Consider the following 21,902-nt stretch of genomic DNA (forward strand, 5'->3'; position numbering starts at 1 on the left):
ATAAGGTGGCATCGGACATATACTTTGAGAATTTCGTCGCCGTAAGGAGGTTCGTGGGCCACGTTATTTCTGAGCTAAAAATGAGATAAATACTGAAAATACAGTTTACGTATAATATTGAAATTTTAGGATCATGTATTAAACAAATAATGAAATCACAATAGCGTTAATCATAACTATAATTACTGAAGTGCACTATGCTACTTACATTGGGAATACAATATTAATCACTAGTGATATGTTGATTATCCGCACGTCGGTATCTCGTCCCTGCGCAGTGGAAATTTCCTTATATAATTACTAGTATGTGCGAGTATGCGCCCTGTAGTACGCAGTGACTTTTTATAAAATTAAAGAGTTTAAATTAGAGCGGCCAGTCTAACGCGCGAGGCTCTCCCTCGACTCCATTCCAGAACAAATAACAGAAGAAGTAATTAACAAAAGACTAGACATCCTTTCTGTGTCTCACCAGCGATCACATGTGACCGCGCACAAGATAACATGCATTGGCTTTCAGCCCGCATCTCGTGGTCGTGCGGTAGCGTTCTCGCTTCCCACGCCCGGGTTCCCGGGTTCGATTCCCGGCGGGGTCGGGGATTTTCTCTGCCTCGTGATGGCTGGGTGTTGTGTGCTGTCCTTAGGTTAGTTAGGTTTAAGTAGTTCTGAGTTCTAGGGGACTGATGACCATAGATGTTAAGTCCCATAATGCTCAGAGCCATTGGCTTTCATGCTTTATTAAACAGGTTTCTCTGACTAAGAAAAAATAGATTTACATGCTATGGCTGAAAATGTGCCTTTAAATCTTCCTTAACTCATGCAGTGGGTGAAGGGGGAGGGAGGAGGGGTTCAGGGGGTTCCTGCCACAACACAGTGTAGGTTCCACGTGATGCCAAGCATGTTAAATCGGGCCCAAGTCAGCATGTCAGCAGGTACCAGGCGGTTAACTTCCGCCTCCTGGATGAACATGTCCGTCTGCGGGCGTCGTGTGATCGTGCATTACCGGCCTGAAAGACCAACCCGTAGCCAAAATACTCAAGTAAAGAAACAAGTCCAGAGATAATTGACCGTAGCAGCAGCGCGGTTCCGGACTGCTGCGCCTAGAACCGCCCGGTCACAGCGGCCGGCGCCCTTTTTATTGCTCATGGAACCACATGTTGTACCACCATACAGCGAGACCTTCATACAGAGGTGGTGGTCCAGATTGCTGTACGCACCAGTAGCTCTAATACCCAGTAGCACGGCCTCTTTTATTGATGCATGCATGTATTCGTCGCGGCATACTAACCACAAGTTCATCAAGGCACTGTTAGTCCAGATCGTCCCAGTCTCCCCAACGGCTATTCGGCGTTGATCCGTCAGAGTGGTTGGTGGGTCACGTCGTCCATAAACAGCCCTTTCCTATTTATCCCAGACATGTTCGATGGGTTTCATGCCTGGAGAACATACTGGCCACTCTAGTCGAGCGATGTTATCCTGAAGGAAGTCATTCACAAGATGTGCATGATGGGGGCGCGAATTGTCGTCCATGAAGACGAATGCCTCGGCAATGTGCCGCCGATATGATTACACTTTCGGTCGGAGGATGGCATTCACGTATCGTACAGCCGTTACGGCGCCTTCCATGACCACCAGCGGCGTACGTCGGCCCCACACAATGCCACCCCTAAACAGCAGGGAACCTCCCCCTTGCTGCACTCACTGGACAGGGTGTCTAAAGCGTTCAGCCTGACCGGGTTGCCCCCAAACATGTCTCGACCATTGTCTGGTTGAAGGCATAAGCGACACTCACAGACATCCTAACTGATACCCAAGTCAAGGAAACTTGAAGAGAACAGCAGCTGGAAACGCTGTCTTACGAAATGAAGACACAGGGCATTAAAAAATAGAAATTGCTATAAAAACTGTTTGAACCTAATGAATCTGAAGCAGGAGAAACTAATTTTGTGACTCATAAGGATAAGAATATTTTTAAAAGCAACAGTAAGGAAAAATGTGGATAGGCTTACTTCTGCGTCATCATTAGCGTTCTGCCGAAAGTCAGGTTTTCACATGGTAAGTCTCCATGCTCTCCTGTTTTCTGCCATCCACTTAATGTCCGCGTAATTTACGCTTCCCATTATGTTGCGTTGCCTATCATCTTGTATCTCCTTCTTCCTCACAATCTCCTGTCACAAACTATTCCTTCCAAAGCATCTTTCAGCAAATCACTCCCGTCCCAGCCTATGCTCCATCCAGTTCTTCTTTCTTTCTCCTGTAACTTTCAGCAGTCAGACGAAGAGGATAAAAATTGCCTTCGTATTTACTGCTTGAAACGATGCACCCAAGCAAAAAGAAATCAAGAGGAGGCCCAGTGCCTTTGATGGAAAAGCTGCGTTCACGACGATTGTACCACAGGAAACATATTATTTTTCGTGTGCATAAATTGTTACTCTGACAATGATGATGAACGGGCCTCTAATTAACACTGATACATCCATGTAGACCGTATTATGCTAACAGGTGGAAGCACGTAAAACAAATTCATTAGTGTCAGAAATATTGTTTTGTTTTACCATGTCAGGTATAATTTTGTTTACTGCAAAAGAAACATATTTTGCAAAGTGTAGTAGTGTGTTTTGCGTACTCATTATTGTATTCTATGATCTGCGTAAAAATGCCCCACGGATGCGTAAATCTGTCCCATGCCTTGGCACGTTTGTGCACTCGGTTTAAGGCTGTATAAGATTATTTTGCACTCTTAAATGTAATATGGAGTTAGAAGCATACATATCAAGTTATATTTCATCTGGCCGGCCGCAGTGGTCTCGCGGTTCTAGGCGCGCAGTCCGGAACCGTGGGACTGCTATGGTCGCAGGTTCGAATCCTACCTCGGGCATGGATGTGTGTGATGTCCTTAGGTTAGTTAGGTTTAAGTAGTTCTAAGTTCTAGGGGACTGATGACCACAGCAGTTGAGTCCCATAGTGCTCAGAGCCATTTGAACCATTTTTTTTATATTTCATCTAAACAATTTTAAACACCTATCCCAAAAAAATTTAAAAGTTCTGAGAAGAAAACCGCGTGAATGTAGCCCCTTTTTTCCGTACGTCACTACGCGTCGCGCTAGATTAGAGCACTTTCCTGTCATCCCTCCTAGTCTTCCCATCTTAGTGATTTGTCTAAGGCGACCACTCGCAGTACGAGTAACGACTACAGCGCAGCCAGCTCCCTGGTCACTCTGAACGGTGCGGGCTACTCCGTCCCTGATAAAATCGAAAGTTAGCAGGCGCATTCGCCTATGCGATATAACGGTATTTGTTTGCAGCGCAGAGTTGAACAACCTCCCGCTTTCGCGAGATACGCACGCCGCATCTAACACGGAACAGTCATTAAACCGAAAAGGAAGAAAAGGACCCGGAGGAGCCGGCAGTACCACCCGACGGGCGATTCTCGCCAGCCGCAGCCGGCGGGGCCCGGAGAGCGAGGAAGGGGCCGGCGCATGCGCGATGTCGATTTGCATCAGAAAATTACGAAACGCAGCGTAGCGTAAATGAAGCTTGTAAGAGCCGGGGACCGCTCCGCCAGATGCGCAGATTGGTCGGCGTCGGCGTGATTGCGCCCGCCCGGGGTTTCTTGTGTGTCCGTCCGCCTGCCTTGTCAGGCTGCAAAACAAGCGCCGCGCGGGCCGAACAACTTCCTCCGACGGCGTGCAGAGAGCTGCCGAACCCGGTGCCAAGCAGCGGGCACGGTGCTGGCTGGCTGGCGCTCCACGTCGCTGCAATGCACGCGGCCAAAGAACACACCGAGCGGAAAGCTGAGAACCGATACGAGCCGGGGGTCGCCAGTAAAATTAAGAAGGGAAGATATGACACCACAAAAATATGCGGTGAACAACAGGGGCCAGTCGAACTGTTGTGGAAATATATACCAACAGCCTTTTTTTTATTATTTAGCCTACTAGTTTCAACAACATTCCTTCAGAACTACTGACAGCCTTGGGAGAGCCAGGCCTAACAAAACCCTACCATCTAGTAAGCAAGATGTATGAGGCGAAATACCCTCCAAAAGAATGTAATAATTCCAATCCCAAAGAAAGCAGATGTTGATAGATGTGAAAATTACCGAACTATCACTCTAATAAGCCACGGCTGCAAAATACTAACACGAATTTTTTACAGACGAATGGAAAAACTGGTAGAAGCCGACCTCGGCGAAGATCAGTTTAGATTCCGTAGAAATGTTGGAACACGTGAAGCAGTAGATTAAGGAAAGGCAAACCTACGTTTCTAGCATTTGTAGACTTAGGGAAAGCTTTTGACAAGGTTGACTAGAATAATCTCTTTCAAATTCTGAAGGTGGCAGGGGTAAAATGCAGGGAGCGAAAGGCTATTTACAATTTGTACAGAAAGCAGATGGCAGTTAGAAGACTCGAGGGGCAGGAAAGGGAAGCAGTGGTTGGGAAGGGAGTGAAACAGGGTTGTAGCCTCTCCCCGATGTTATTCAATCTGTACATTGAGCAAGCAGTAAAGGAAAAAAAAGAAAAATTCGGAGTAGGTATTAAAATCCATGGAGAAGAAATAAAAACTTTGAGGTTCGCCGATGACATTGTTATTCTGTCAGAGACAGCAAAGGACCTGGAAGAGCAGCTGAACGGAATGGACAGTGTCTTGAAAGGAGGATATAAGATGAACACCAACAAGAGCAAAACGAGGGTAATGGAATGTAGTCGAATTAAGTCGGGTGATGCTGCGGGAATTAGATTAGGAAATGAGACACTTAAAGTAGTAAAGGAGTTTTGCTATTTGGGGAGCAAAATAACTGATGATGGTCGAAAAAGAGAGGATACAAAATGTTGACTGGCAATGGCAAGGAAAGCGTTTCTGAAGAAGAGAAATTTGTTAACATCGAGTATAGATTTAAGTGTCAGGAAGTCGTTTCTGAAAGTATTTGTATGGTGTGTAGCCATGTATGGAAGTGAAACGTAGACGATAAATAGATTAGACAAGAAGAGAATAGAAGCTTTCAAAATGTGATCCAACAGAAGAATGCTGAAGATTAGATGGGTAGATCACATAACTAATGAGGAGGTATTGAATAGAATTGGAGAGAAGAGAAATTTGTGGCACAACTTGACTAGGAGAAGGGATCGGTTGGTCAGGCATATTCTGAGGCATAGAGGGATCACCAATTTAGTATTGGAGGGCAGCGTGGAGGGTAAAAATCGTAGAGGGAGACGAAGAGGTGAATACACTAAACAGATTCAGAAGGATGTAGGTTGCAGTAGGTACTGGGAGATGAAGAAGCTTGCACACGATAGATTAGCATGGAGAGGTGCATCAAACCAGTCTCAAGACTGAAGACCACAAAAACAACAACTAGTTTCAACGCCTCAATGCCGTCGTCTTCAGGCCACAATACATGGAACGTCCAGAGTATTCCAGTCGTATGTGTACGTAATACAGGAACCACAGTACTAACTGGATCCCGTAGAAGTCTTTAGAATTGTGTGTGTAATCTCAGCACGTGTAAGAGAAATAGTGAGTTGCTGTTACATGGGCGGAGAGCACACACTGTTCGAAAGAGTTCTGTGAAATCCGGTTACTACAGTAGTTGCCATATTACGTATACATACAATTGGAATACTCCAGACGTTCCATGTATCATGACGTGAAGAAGACGATACTGAGACGTTGAAACTAGTAGTCTAAATAAAGTTATCAAAAATAACTTCTGATGATATATATGGGGTTATTCAGCTGCCCCTGCCGTTGTCGTTTTATGCAATCCTCAGTACCATGACGTATTGCAGTTCGGTAATTTTCACGCCTGTCAGCAATTGCTTTTTCCGGAATTAAGATTATTATACTCTTATTGAAGTCTGAGTGTATTTGACGTGTCTAACACATCTTGCACACCAGATGGAAGAGTTTTGTCATGACTGGCTCTCCCAAGGCTATCAGTAGTTCTGACGGAATATCGTGTATTCCCAGGATCCTGTTTCGACTTATATCTTTCAGAGACCTGTCAGATTCCTTTCGCAGTATCATATCTCCTATCTCAACCTAAGTCCTCTTCTGTTTCTATAATACCTCGCTTGCTATAGATCCTCTATATACACTATATGATCAAAAGTATCCGGACACCTGGCTAAAAATGACTTACAAGTTCATGGAACCCTAATTGGTAATGTTGGAGTTCAATATGGTGTTGGCGCAACCTTACCCTTGATGACAGCTTCCACTCTCGCAAGCATCCGTTCAATCAGGTACTGGAAGGTTTCTTGGGGAATGGCAGCCCATTCTTCACGGAGTGCAGCACTGAGGAGAGGTATCGATGTCGGTCGGTGGGGGCTGGCACAATGTCGGCATTCCAAAACATCCCAAAGGTGCTCTATAGCATTTGTGACAGGACTCTGTGTAGGCCTGTCCATTACAGGGATGTTACTATCGTTTAACCACTCCGCCACAGGCCGTGTATTATGAACAGGTGCTCGATCGAGTTGAAACATGCAATCGCCATCCCCGAATCGCTCTTCAACAGAGGGAAGTAAGAAGGTCCTTAAAACATCAATGTCGGTCTGTGCTGTGAAAGTGTCACGCAAAACAACGTGTGCAAGCCCCCTCCACGAAAAACACGACCACACAATAATACCACCTCCTTCGAATTTTAGTGTTGGCACTACAACCGCTGGCAGATGACGTTCACCTGGCATTAGCGGTACCCACATCCTACTATCGGATCGTCGCATTGTGTCACTCCACAGAACGTTTTTCCACTGTTCAATCGTCCAATATTTACTCTCCTTACACCAAGTGACGCGTCGTTTGGCATTTACCGGCGTGATGTGTGGCTTATGAGCAGCCGATCGCCCATCAAGTTTTATCGCCTCCCGCCTAACTGTCCTACTGCTTGCAGTGGATGCTGATGCAGTTTGGAATTCCTGTGTGATGGTCTGGATAGATGTCTGTCTATTACACATTACGACCCTCCTCAACTGTCGGCGGTCTCTGTCAGTCAACAGACGAGATAGGCCTGTACGCTTTTGTGCTGTATTTGCCCTTCACGCTACTACTTCACTATCACATCGCAAACAGTGTTCTTAGGGATGTTTAGGAGTGTGTAAATCTCCGTACAGACGTGTGAGACTAGTGACACCAAATCACCTGACTACGTTCGAAGACTGTGAGTTCCGCGATGCGCCCCATTCTGCACTCTCAAGATGTCTAATGACTACTGAGGCCGCTGATACGGAGCACATGGCAGTAGGTGGCAGCACAATGCACCTAACAAGAAAAACGTATGCTTTAGGGGGTGTCCGGGTACTTTTGATCACGAAGTGTACTTCTTCCACCTTCCAGCTTTCCCTTCTTTGCTTATGACTAGTTTTCCATCTGAGCTCTTTATATTCATGCAACTGCTCCTCTTTTCCCCAAAGGCCTCTTTAATTTTCCTGTGGGTGGTATGTATCTTTCCTCTAGCGAAATGTGCTTCTAAATCCTTGCATTTCTCTTCTAGCCGTCCTCCGTAGCCATTTTGCACTGCAATTCAGTCAAATTTTTAGACTTTCGTATTCTCTTTTGCCTGCTTCATTTTTATATTGTTTCCTTTCATCAATTAAATTCAATATCTCCTGTGTTATCCAAGGATTTCTACTAGGCCTTGTATTTTTACCTACTCCATCCTCTACTGCCTTCATTATTTCATCTCTTGAAGTTACCCATTCCTCCTCTACTTTATTCTTCTCCCCTGTTCTAACCAGATGTTATCTAATGTCCCTCTGAAATTCTCAACAACCTCTGGTTCTTTCAACTTATCCAGTTCACATCTCCTTAATTCCCTACCTTTTCCCAGTTCCTACAGTTTTAATCTAGAGTTCATAACAAATAAAATGTGGCGAGAGTCCAAATGTGCCGCTGGAAATATCTTACAATTTAAAATATGGTTCCTAAATATCTGTCTTACCATTATATAATCAATCCGAAATCGTCCGGTGTCTCCAGGTCTCTTCCAAGTACATAGCCTTCTTTTATCATTCTTAAACCGTCAGTGACGCTTAAATTATGCTATGTGCAAAATTCTACAAGGCCGCTTTCTCTTTCGTTCGTTTCCCTCCACTCCATATTCACCTACTATTTTTCCTTGTCTTCCTTTTCCTACTATCAAATTCCATTCCCCCATCATAATTAAATTTTCCTCACCTTTAACTATCTGAATAATTTCGTTTATCTCATCATACATTTCTTCAATCTCTTCATCATCTGCGGAGCTAGTTGGTCTATAGTGCTGTCTGGTGTCTATGATCTTGACATATTTAAGGATACACAACCCAGTTTTCATCATAAAACCTAAAACTTCAAGGTCCATTCAGAAATGGTGTATTACGTAATGGGCAAGGCTCCGACCAGCATTTGATGCGTATTAGGCACACATGAAGTACATACCAAAAATGCAGTGGTTGTCCACTATGTAACTTACAGATATTTTTTTCAGCAGTAGAATACACAGGTAAAATATTGTGTGTATCTTCAAGTATTGCACTTAATCTACTGTTAACTTTGAACTAGAAAATCTGTACGTCTGACTCTTTCCTCTAGTATACCATTAAAATTAAAAGACATAAGCAATTCTTTATCAAAAATTACTTGGCAGAAAATTTAGTGGTGTTGGACTGCTTAAACAAGGAGAGAATGGAATTTCCATTATTCACTCACTGTCTATTTCACGTTTATCTACCATTTTTATCAATTCACTATCGACTGCTGAGATACATTATTAGAACACTCAGTTTGCACACGTTACAGGCGTGAAGATATCACTTCCGTTGCACTGACGCAGGTCACCCAGCCAGAAATACCAGTTAGCAGGAATGCATGCAATTGCCTGTTAGTTGCTACTTGCTGCTAATCGGACGATAACATCTACGGTGATAAATAACGTAAGTCGCATTCATCGTTGGTATAGTGAGTATGAATACAAGTTGTGAATTTCTGAACTACGATTTGAAACTGTGACAGAATTGCGATTAAGAACTGCAGTTGCCGAAAAGTAGCTTTCACAGAAATCATTGATACCGGGAAGTCACAGATTAGACCATGCCTACCGAGATCGTCCAAAGATGGTGGTGCCATACCACAGTCGGAAATGCATATCGATACCAGAGGCATTAGAGATGTGTCTCTGCATTCTGCTATGACGAGTGGGAGGAGCTGAAAAAGACACGCTCTCTCTCTCAGCACAGTAGTGCACTCGCACGGAAGTCAATGTAGGGCACTCGGCTCCAGTTCGTGACCGCAGCTGAAGGAATCAGCATCATCGACTACGACTAAAGAGTTACTCAAATCTCAGATAGAAATGTGCTTTTGTAAATGATGAACATTGAACTTCAAGAGAACCGTTTGTGAAGTAGTGCATCAAATGATGCTTTAATAGTCAACTTTCAGAGTTCAAAGTTAACACTAGATTAAGTGCAATACTTGAAGATACACACAAAAGTTAACCTGGGTATTGTACTGCTGAAAAAAATATCCGTAAGTTACGTAGTGGACAACCACTGCATTTTTGGTATGTACTTCATGTGTGTGTAATACGCATCAAAATGCTGGTCGGAGCCTTGTTCATTACGTAATACACCTTTTCTAAATGTATCTTGAAGTTTTAGGTTTTATGACGAAAACTGCGTTGTGTATCCTTAAATATGTCGAGATTATAGACATTAGACTGCACTGTAGGCCTACTAGCTACGCAAACGATGAAGAGATTGAAGAAATGTATGATGAGGTAAACGAAATTATTCAGATTGTTAAAGGAGAGGAAAATTTAATTGTGATGGGGAAATGCAATTCGACAGTAGGAAAAGGAAGACAAGGATAAATAGTAGGTGAATATGGAGTGGGGGAAAGGAACGAAAGAGGAAGCGGCCTCGCAGAATTTTGCACAGAGCACAATTTAACCGTCACTGACACTTGGTTTAAGAATTATAAAAGCTGTAAAGTGTCAAGCACTCCAGTGGCAAGAATTGTATCAAGTTAAGTAGATCTTTTTATTATTTCATGTAATAAAGTGAACTAATATTTCATATCTTGTAGTTCCGCTGATCCATCTCTCAGAGTAATGAAAGAAAGCGCAATCATGGCAGCTGTGCCAAATATGGTTCACAGAGCATAGAAGTAAGTAGAGGAAACTTAGGGCAGCGTGATGTGTGTCAAACTTCCCCTCACCCTCTGGCTACGCACAGCCACAGAGGTGCCGGTCGCTCCAAACAACACGCATCACACAATGCTCGTAGATGAAGCGAGGCTACATCCAACTCTGTAGTTAGTTTTTCAGTAAAAATTTCACAAAAAAGTACAAATCGCTGTTTTGGGATTTGCACGTGTTCTCCGCTATGCAGTCTCTGTCATTCGGTTTCGAAGAAACTATTCAGTAAGAAAACATTACTTTTCCGCATCTTATAGTTATGCATCGCATCTTGATAATGAACTAGTTTACTTTTCGTTATGGCTCATAGCTATTGTGATACTTTGAAGTAAAACAGAACACCGCTCATATTTTGAGAAGTTTGCAGTGAAAAATGTAGTCTCTGGCTTGTTTACGTCTGGTGCGTTTTATGCCAACCATTACCGCATAGCCGGCCGGTGTGGCCTTGCGGTTCTAGGCGCTTCAGTCTGGAACCGCGTGACCGCTACGGTCGCAGGTTCGAATCCTGCCTCGCGCATGGATGTGTGTGATGTCCCTAGGTTAGTTAGGTTAAGTAGTTCTAAGTTCTAGGTGACTGATGACCACAGATGTTAAGTCCCATAGTGCTCAGAGCCATTTGAACCATTACCGCATACGAAATGTAGGTAACACATCGAAATTGCTTTTAACGCTGGAAGAAGAGTCATACGTCTCTCCATTGTCGGGAAAATACGTGATATGTTGGAGATTGTCCGTGAGGAGATTGGCAGCTACATGTTAATCGAGGGCTGTAGTTTTGTTCGAAGAGAGCACCTGCCTCGTGTTTTTCGTTTTCGTTTGCTACAGATACAAACCGAAACTGGAAATGAAAGAAAAACTTAATGATAGGGGAAGACACCGAGAGTCATCAGCTCATCACGCTGGCTGCATGTTTTTCTCAGTCTACACTTCCTGGTTTCAGTAAACAGTGTTACCCATGTTATTTTGTTCACGACATTACCTATATTATTGAATTTATTCGTTCATTTATGTACAACCTATTCACTTTACAATTGTCGTTTTAGCTAAGCGCGTTGCGAACTGTTGAATGTTCTGGAACTGGTTGTTTCGAATGAGGTACGAGCGAAATTACTGCATTTAGTGGAAATGTAACACGGTTCGTGAACTGTACTTAGTATACGTTCATCAGATAAAACAAATATACATTCTGTTGACATACGTCTGCAGAACAAAAATCTAAATGAACAATAGAAAAATAAAACTTGTTCCAGGTCAAAGAATACCGTTGTGAATGTTAAGAGACGACGTTGCTTTTGCTTTTAACTGTTACTGTTTAATAACTAAAGCGTATGTGTTATACATTTGCTATCAGTTAAAATTAATTAAAAGAAAACTTTTGTTTCACGATCTAACAAATGGAGTTGGGGTTCAGATAACAGTTGCACGTTTCTTCGCACCGTTCTCTTTTTCTATCGTTGTTCTAAGAAAGTGTGCTCAACAAGCTAGAACGTTCTGCCTCTTAACCATAAATGGCCTAATTTTACATTTTTTAGAACGAAGCAAACCTTTCCGTTTTTCTTGTCGTCGTAACTGAACTACGTTAATCAACACTTTTCCATCTGAGCGTACTCTTCGATAACGTACATTTGTGCGAGAAGTGTCAATTTCAGCAGACTTCAAGAATACGCAGATGTAGTGACGCAGTATGACTGTAACGTGACCGTACAATGTGGAGATTGCGTCAGTCGTGCACTTCCGAGTATTGTTGGGAGGGCGCCTTTGGTCCCACCTATACGTAAACGAAGATTAGTTTTGCATTCTGCCGTCGGCTGTTGCAAAATGAGCGGGTTATAATCAACGAACAAAGCTAAAACAAACTCGACAAAAAGGCGAGAAGAGCAGTGAGTTAACAAACAAACACAGAAAAACAACAGCGAGACTGCTGCTGGCCTAGACGCCGTAGCCACCCAAGGAGTGGGGGGACTGGGCACACGGCCCTTGTCTTCGCTAAGGCCGGCATTACACTATCAAATTTCTTTGTCAAAGATTTGATCAAAGGTGATCAAATATTCCGTCAAATATATTTGACAAAGAACTTTGACGTAGCGCTAGAAGGGGTATTACACTGTCATCATATTTTTCGTCAAAGTTCAAGATGGCTGACAACAACAACTTATTAACCGCAGCAGTTGCACGTACCACAATTGGACTGTGTGCACATGTGGAAGAGAAGTGGGGGAAAAATGGAAACATATCTGGGTGAAACCGTGGGTTTTACGACGACACGATAAAAGCAGTCAACAAAACTTGTTACATGAGCTTATAGTGGAGGACGTCAAGTCGTACATCAATTACTTAAGAGTGGATGAACATACATTTCTGTATGTGCTGAGTGAAGTGTATCCTGATATCACAAAGCACAATATTCACTTAAGAACTGCTACATCTGCAGAAGACAGGCTCACTGTAACACTCCGATTCCTTGCTACAGGAGAGGGTTAGGTTAGGTTAGGTTATGTCAGGTCAGGTCAGGTCTCCAATCTTCTTAATCTATTTTTGTATTCTGGGTGCCTCACGTTGTAAAGTGCCTCATCAGATTCATACGTCTCTATTAATTTTGTAGTTGTCGGCACACACCAACTGTATTTACTGGCAATGTTTAGAAAAAACACTACAGACTACAGAACGGTGCAGCGATGCTAGGGCTCCATGTGGTAGCATGTCACATTGCAGTGAACAGAAGATAAGCGACTTCCTTGATCAAATCTACAGCGAGGCCCTAGATTTGATCAAATATTGGACGACATTTGACGAAGTTCCCTATTACACCATCAAATATCTTTGACAAAGATATTTGACAAAGAAATTTGATAGTGTAATACCAGCCTAAAGGAAAGCCCCCCCCCCCCCCCTCGCACTTTTATGCTGTGTGCGATGTTTAGGGACGTACCGGAAGGCGAGCTTACCAGAGGTCAGGGAACGCCCCCCGGAAGCGCCAGCAGTCCGGCGAAGGGGAAGGGAGGGGCCAGGACAGGTGGTATGGCGGGGGAGGGGGAGGAGGTGAAGGTTGGAGCAGGCCGGCCAACTTCTACGAAACTTGGAGGCGCGGAGCAACCAAAGCGCTGCGAATCCGAGACAGATGCCCACGGCGGGGCCGACCGGCGTCCTTGCCTCGGCAGGCCTCGCCTCACCTCGGCCGGGCCGGGCCTCCGCGGCGCGCGACGTTGCCGCGGTGTGTGCGGCGGATGGGCGCCGGCGTGCGTGCGTGTTGCGCGCCCCGAGCGCAGGGCCGGCAGGGCGGCAGATTATCCTCAGGCCTGGAGCCTCCAGCAGTGCTCCGCTGGAGGGGCAGCCGCGCTGACCTGGACCTGGAACACGCGCGCCGCAGCTGCAGCCTGCAGGTAGGGACGCCGCCGACCCAGTCGCCATCCGTCAGCGCTCTGTGCGCTGTCAAGTGCCGCGTGTTTACGGTTCCGTCACATTGCATGCGCGTGTGCGACATTGGCTGTGCGCGTTGAAGCTTTGTCTACATAGCGGGCTCTAACATATTCGTAGATTTCTCGATTAAAATTGGTTCCCGAAACTTTGTAAATACGCTTTTAGCGGCGTCGCTTGTGTCCGTCTTCCATCGTCTGCCAATTCAAGTTTCTCGGCATTTCCCTGGAAACTACCTGCTCACTGAGTCACAGCCCGCAACGCACCCTAAGACACCGTACTCCGGAAGGACTCCGTATGCCCGCTGTGATGTGATGGCCGCCTTGTCTATGATATGGCTTCCCAAATACGCGTATGCCGCTGGTTCTAATTATTTTAACCTTTAAATCCTGCTTTTCCTTCTTTCTGTCCTAATACGAAAACTTGTGTTAGCCTATGCATTGTCGCTTTAAAACATTCTTAATATACATGTTCATGGTGTTCGTATATCTTCCACTTGCAAAGAATGACGAAGATGCGTGAAATTATAATTATGAGAGAAACTGCTTGAAGGTTTTGAGGTGACACACGCAGATCACGCGCGTGTACCGCTAGCAGTGGCATCACCAGCTATCTGCAGGTTGTTTCACTCACATGTGTGCGTAATGCTGGCCTTGTGTAGCATACGCTGAACCACAGGTATGAAACATATTTATTTAATATTTAATTTGAAGTGTGCTTTGTCAAATAGAAGAGATTTGATTTTTAAATTCGGTGTTTCAAATTTGATTTATATATTTCTAAAGCTCCTGTAATAAGCAGAAATTTAACGATTGCATCTGGCACAAAATAAAATAATTTATAATCACTTTCAACAGTAAAAATTGTGGTCTTACAGTCCTCCAGTCATCGTCGGTACACCACACGTAATCATTCGGCTCTTCTACCTGCTGGGCAAGTAATGGAGTTGGGACAGGGGAAATAGTCGACCTTTCCGCGACCTTTCCTGGTCGGAATTGTAGAACACCTATTAGCTCCTTAGCTACAAATGACAGTTGCTATCTGAAACGAAATTTTCGTAAACTTTAGGACAAATGGATGTACTGTCGAATATTTTCTTCACCAGCAAGGAGCAAATATTTTGTGTATGAAGCTTATCCATTATGGATGTTCTAGAACCCATGAGTGAGTACTGAATATAAGTACCGAAAACTGCGCTCAGTCACTTTTTCAAATATTCGTTTATTCTCATAAACTAGCTTTCGAATGTTATCAGGCCCATCGCCAGGTGGGACACACAGGAGTTACATCTTTATTTTCATTTCCTGGTGCAGGCTGCTAGCTCTGTAACACAAAGACAGATAATGATCATTTATGGCCATACATTAAAGTTTTTTTGTCTACCGAGATAATCTTGTCGAAGAGCCAGGGTCGAGTATCACATTTCGGAAATTATTACGTTGATCTGCCCCGTTTTAATATGAACCTGTAAAGGATCACAAATAGATTTATAGGAATAAGTAAATATTTCAGTGTGACTAGTTGCAGTTTTATGTATTTATATTCGAATCGGCTATGTGCAGTGCGAAATGGATGTAGGTATGTAATACTGCACAGCAAAAATTTTGGTTAGTTTAAGTACGGCATAAAACATAAAAAATATAGTGCTTCATTTCGAGTTGTTCGATTTATGTGAAGATCCAGACATCATGTCCAATATTAAATCCATGGACGTCAACTGAGATCAACTGGAAGTCAAATTGCGTTTTTCTCTAATGACATCTGAAGCCTACGGACCACGGCATCTGGCGCTGTATTTCTCATCATTCGAATAGCGCCTGACGCGGCACGACACAAATATTTACTGACGAAAGATGTTCATATCCGGAATGAAACTAAATTTTGGAGTCGACTGAGGATTTATTGGTGGGTAAGATGTAGTTCGGACGGCGAAGTAACTTCATGCCCGCCCTAGAGAAGGGTGTTGGTTTCGTTAGAGGTCATTTTGTATATTAATGACCTGACAGACGATATTAGTGGCAGCTCTTCACTGGTGATGCATAACAAAATACTATTTTAGAGAAACTGCCGAACTATTTAGTCAGATATTGGTAGGATATCGACCTGCCTTAAACACAAATCATAAGCTGCGCACTTCAGAAATTTAGGGAACGGTAGTATTCTACGACAATGATGTGACTGAATGGCAACTGGTATCAGTCAGCTAATTCAACCTGGTTGTAGCAATTTGCAGGGATACAAAATGGAACGATCCCATAGGCTCAGTCGCAGGTGTAGAAAGTGGTGGAGTTCGATCCGTTGAGCAGGACACCGTAGAAAGCAGTCAGTCAGCTAATGAGACTGCTTACAAAATACTACTGCCATGCAAGTACATTGATCAAAGTGTATGGGATTCGTACGAAATACGACAAACAGGGGGAAGCGTGGCATAAATAGTCACAGGAGAGTAAACGACAGAGATACAAGTAACTTCAGGACAGTGTGTTGTGACCCTTCACAGAATGAAAAAAATGTTTCAGGAACCGGCTTTAAATGATGACTCTATGAATATAGTACGACTCCCTACGTACCGCCCCCGCAGATCCGGTGAGGGGAAGGTTAATTACAGAGCGCACTGAGGCATTTCAACAGGTATTCTTCCCGCGCTCCATACGTGAATGAGCCAGAACACCACCTGCTACATCTACACCGATGTCTACATAGTCACCCCGGATGCGCCTAGCAGAGGGTACTCTCTACCATTACTAGTAGTTTGTTCTCCTGTTTCACTGGCAGACAGAGCGAGGAGAAAACGACTGTTTATATGCCTCCGTATGAGCCCTAATTTCCCTATCGTGTCTTCATGGTCCGCACGCGAAATGTGTTTTGCGAAAGTGGGATCGTTTTGCAGTCAGCTACAAATGCCAATTGTCTAAAATTTCTCAATAGTGTTTCTCGAATAGAACGTCACCTTCCCTCCAGAGATTCCCACTTAAGTTCCCGAAGCATCGTACTTACGTGTCGTTTGAACCCGACGGTAACAAATTTAACAGCCAGTCTCAGAATAGTTTCGATATCTTCCTTAAATCTGACCTGGTACTGATCCCAAACCGGTCTGTGTGGCCGAGCGGCTCTAGGCACTTCAGTCTGGCACCGCGCGACCGCTACGGTCGTGGGTTCGAATCCTGCCTCGGGCATAGATGTGTGTGATATCCTTAGGTTAGTTAAGTTTAAGTAGTTCTAAGTTCCAGGGGACTGATGACCTCAGATGTTAAGTCCCACAGTGCTCACAGCCATTTCACTGATCCCAAACACTCGAGTACCACTCCAGAATAGATCGCACTAGAGTCCTATATGTTATCTCCTTCACAGATGAACAGCAATTACCTACAGTTCACCCAAAAAAACCGAAGTCGACCATTCGCTTTCCCTATCACAATCCCCACGTGCCCGTTTCATACATTTCGCTGTGTATCGTTACGGCCAGAAATTTAAACGACCGGACTGTGTCGAGCAGAATACTACTAATGCCATATCCGAACATTACGGGTTGTTTTTTCTACTCATCCGCATTAAAGTACATTTTTCAAGATTTAGAGCAAGTTATCGTCATCAAACAAACTACAAATTTTGCGCAAGTCATCTCGTACTATCCTACGGTCACTCGTTGTTGAAAGTTTCTCGTGCACCACAGCATCGTCACCAAACAGTCGCAGATTGCTGCCCACCCTGTCCGCCAGATCATTTATGTGCATATAAAACAACAGCGTTCCTGTCACATTTCCCTGGGGCGCTCCTGGCAGTATCCTAGTCTCTGATGAAGCCTCGCCGTGCAAGACAACATATTGGGTTTTATTACTTAAGTCGTCTTCCAGTCACCCGCGTATCTGTGAACCTATTCCGTATGCTTATACCTTCGTTAACGGTCTCCAATACGATTATGTTTTGTATCCCGCCTGGAAGGCGGCACGTGGGTCTGCTCCTCTAATTTGGAGGGTAGGCCGAATGTAGGAAGCTAGTAGGAGCAGGTGAGGTAGAACTACGTCGGTACTGCATGTAAAGTAGAAGATGTTTACTCTAGGTACGACAAGTAATAAAATATGGTTACATAACTTTGGCTATGATGAGCACGTACGAAGCAGGATGTATCAAAGCTAACAGAAGTTACACAGGCAAAATCTGTAGTGGCTCGCCCACTATGGAAATGAAACAATGTTGGTTGGTCGTCTGCTCGGCATCAGATGGGCTGAATCTGGAGGAGCGGCGCTCATCGTGCTGTACAGCGCCGGCTAGAGGGCTCTGTCGTCTGTGTGGATCGTCCGCTCTCGTAGCGCCAACCTAAGAACTTGTACCTACGCCGTGGCATCGTAGCTATCGATACCACAGCTTCCGTGTCGAATGCTTTTCGGAGATCTACAAATAAATGGAATCTGCCTGATGCCCTTCTTCTATAGTTTGCAGCATGTTATATGAGAAGGCAAGCTGAGCTTCATATGAGTGATGCTTTCTAAAACTGTGCTGATTCGTGGACACAGGGTTTCCGGTCTCCAGGAAATTTATTATTTTCGAGCTCAGAATATGTTCAAGAATTCTGCAGCAACCAGATGTTAAGGATATTGGTCTGTGGTTTTGCAAGTCCGTTATTTTACTCTTACTTAGAACTACTTAGACCTAACTAACCTAAGGACATCACACACATCCATGCCCGAGGCAGGATTCGAACCTGCGACCGTAGCAGTCGCGCGGTTCCGGACTGAGCGCCTAGAACGGCTAGACCACCGCGGCCGGCTTTTTCCAATCACTTGGCACTTCGCACTGGGCGAGAGAGTTGCGATAAGTGCGAGTTAAGTAAGGGGCCAGTGCCCTAGAGTACTCTTTGTTTAACCAAAGCACCTGGTTTGGAGAGTTTTAATGAAGATGTAGGTTTGCCTGGCCAACGGAATCTCTCAGATTTTTATATCGGCGCAAATTTCACTGGTCGTATTTTTCATAAATAGCGCGTTTCAAAATTACACCGACAAACTTCGAGGGAGTGTAGAAGATGTCTTGGCGGAACAAAATGAGGATAGGAACCAGTGTCGTCTTCCAACGACGCTAGAGAGCGTCGAAGTTGTAGTCGCCGGCGCCTGGATGTGTATTTTCATACAGGGTGATTCCGTGATGAAGGTACGGACTTTCTGGTGTGATGGATAAAACTATCAATTTGAGGTACGGAACCCTGGTCCGGAAACGATCGAGTGGAAAGTTATAAGTGAAAATCGTTCTGATGCCACTTATTATGGGTGGAATGTACGTACCGATACTGTTGTTGTTAAGCTTGTAGGGTAGGCAACTTTCAGAGGTGGTAAATTATGGACCAAAACAAAAAAATGTGCAGTAAACATGAGCACTAAAATTATTAACTTTACAGCTATGAGCACAAGTTCGAGAGAAGATATGCATTTCACGGTACGGAAAATGAACAAGTACTCGTAGCTCCCCACGTACGCACTTTAGAGCCCATGCTTAATGAACATTTTTTAGTTGTTTTGGTTCATACTAACTCCTCTGAAAGTTGTTTACACAAACAGTAACGGTACATGTATTCCACTGTCAGACGCTTCAGAACGATTTTCGTTTATAAATTTCGACTCGTTCGTTTCCATGCCAGAATGTCTTAACTTAAATTGATACACTTATCCTTCTACATCATCCCGGAAAGTTTGTAACATTGTCGTGGAATCACTCGATATGTAAATACATTTGCAGGCGCCGGCACCTACAATTTCAACGCTGTATAGCGTCACTGGATGTCGTTTCTGGAGACTGGTTCCTATCCTCATTTTGCTCCGTAAGACACCTTCTACATCCCCTCGAAATTTGTCGGTGTAACTTTTTCATCCCTTTACATCCATACCAAATGCACTTCAACTGACGCGTAAACACCTACCAGTGATGGTCCCGCCAGTTTACATAAGAATTATTGGTTCATTTTGTGGCAAACAGAGCCTCTTTGATGTAAGTTACAATGCTTGAAGTTTCTTGTCTCGGTATGTTATATACAGAATGTCTACAATTCATCAGTATGGGAACAGTGTTTTAACAAAAATGTTCAAATGTGTGTGAAATCCTATGGGACTTAACTGCTAAGGTTATCAGTTCCTAAGGTTACACACTACTGAACCTAAATCATACTAACAAGGGAACCTCCCCATCGCAACCCCCTCAGATTTAGTTACAAGTTGGCACAGTGGATAGGCCTTGAAAAACTGAACACAGATCGATCGAGAAAACAGGAAGAATTTGTGTGAAACTATGAAAAAAATAAGCAAAATATACAAACTGAGTAGTCCATGCCCAAGATAGGCAACATCAAGGGTAGTCTGAGCTCAGGAGCGCCGTGGTCCCGTGGTTAGCGTGAACAGCTGCGGAACGCGAGGTCCTTGGTTCAAGTCTTTCCTCGAGTGAAAAGTTTAATTTTTTATTTTCAGTCAATTATTATCTGTCCGTCCGTCCGTCCGATGCGAGGTAACTGCGCCGTAGTATTGGGACGCTACACCTAAACGGAAAAATTTGAAAACGTTAAAAACATATGTTTTGACAGAGCACAAGGAAATCTGTGGGACTGTGAAACTGTTGCATTCATTTGTGGTAGTTTATGTGACAAACTCTTAAGTTTTCATCACTTTTTTGGGAGTGATTGTCACATCCACAAGAAAACCTAAATCGGGCAAGGTAGAAGAATCTTTTTATCCAGTCGCCAAGTGTACAAGTTAGGTGGGTCGACAACATATTCCTGTCATGTGACGCACATGCCGTCACCAGTGTCACATAGAATACATCAGACGTGTTTTCCTGTGGAGGAATCGGTTGACCTATCACCTTACGATCAAATGTTTTCGGTTCCCATTGGAGAGGCACGTCCTTTCGTCTACTAATCGCACGGTTTTGCGGTGCGGTCGCAAAACACAGACACTAAACTTATTACAGTGAACAGAGACGTCAATGAACGAACGGACAGATTATAACTTTGCGAAAAAAAAAAATGTAATCTTTTCACTCGAGGGAAGACTTGAACCAAGGACCTCTCGTTCCGCAGCTGCTCACGCTAACCACGGGACCACGGCGCTCCTGCGCTCACACTATCCTTGATGTTGCCTATCTTGCACATGGACTACACAGTTGGTATATTTTGCTTTTTCTTTCATAGTTCCACACAATTTCTTTCTGTTTTCTCGATTGCTCTGTGTTCGGTTTTTCAAGGACTATCCACTGTGCCAAATTATAACTAAATTTGATGGAGGTGCGATGTGGAGGTTCCCTTGTAAGGACAAACACACACACACCCATGCCCGAGGGAGGACTCTAACCTCCGCCGGGACGAGCCGCACAGTCAATGACTGCAGCGCCTTAAACCTCTCGGCTAATCCCGTGCGGCAGTGTTTTTAACATTATTCTACGTATCAACGAGGAGAAAGACCAGACAATATGTACTATAAACATCGGCTTCAGCTCCTTAATGTGCAATATATTCCAAAGAGTTGCGTAAGATGTCATACGGGCTGTAATCTACCAATAGCACAGGTGCACTAAACGTCATTACCCAAAGCCGCACGTGTGCAAGTGCCGTATATACTGCGTCGTAATCGGTAATTACTGCTTCCTCCGCAAATTCAACTAAAAAATAATCTTAACTGAAGCGAGGGAGTAATTACACCGCGTAAATAAATACGGCGCCGTTAGCATTTGGTGCGCTGGCGACATCTGCATCTGGGAGTCATTATGGGGACTTCAGGGAGTAAAAACGAGCTAGCTGCGAATCGGTGCGGGAGTTTGAGACGATTACCAGAGGGTGGGAAGAGAAGGGCCATTAAGGCCGCAGGTGTTCGACCCGACCCGTGGGATATTAAACAGCGGCTGTGACGAGCGCGCTGACTGCCGGCATTAAGCCGTGATGTATCTCCGGCTGGTGGGCTGCGTGGCGTTTTGTTTGATTAGCGGCCGTCTAACAGGTAAGGACTCAGCCTTCTCGCCAACTGCACGTACGTGAAAAATCTCGTCCGCAACACACACATCATTATGAGCGGCAGCTGCAGCTAGGACGACCCAAACAAGCGATACTTTGAAACGTAATTCTCTCTGAGAGAAACAATTGAAGTGTTCCATACCCACAGTTCGTGTAGCAGGAGACACAGGGGTATTTTGATATGCTTTTGAGTAAGTAGCTAATACTTCTGAATACTAATAAAAGGTTTTAGCCTTGCTTTGAAATTGTTTTCATATGTACTGGGTGATCAAAAAGTCAGTACAAATTTGAAAACTGAATAAATCACGGAATAATGTAGATATAGGGGTA

Source organism: Schistocerca americana, chromosome 8 (genome assembly GCF_021461395.2).
Source record: "Schistocerca americana isolate TAMUIC-IGC-003095 chromosome 8, iqSchAmer2.1, whole genome shotgun sequence".
Classification (NCBI taxonomy): domain Eukaryota; kingdom Metazoa; phylum Arthropoda; class Insecta; order Orthoptera; family Acrididae; genus Schistocerca; species Schistocerca americana.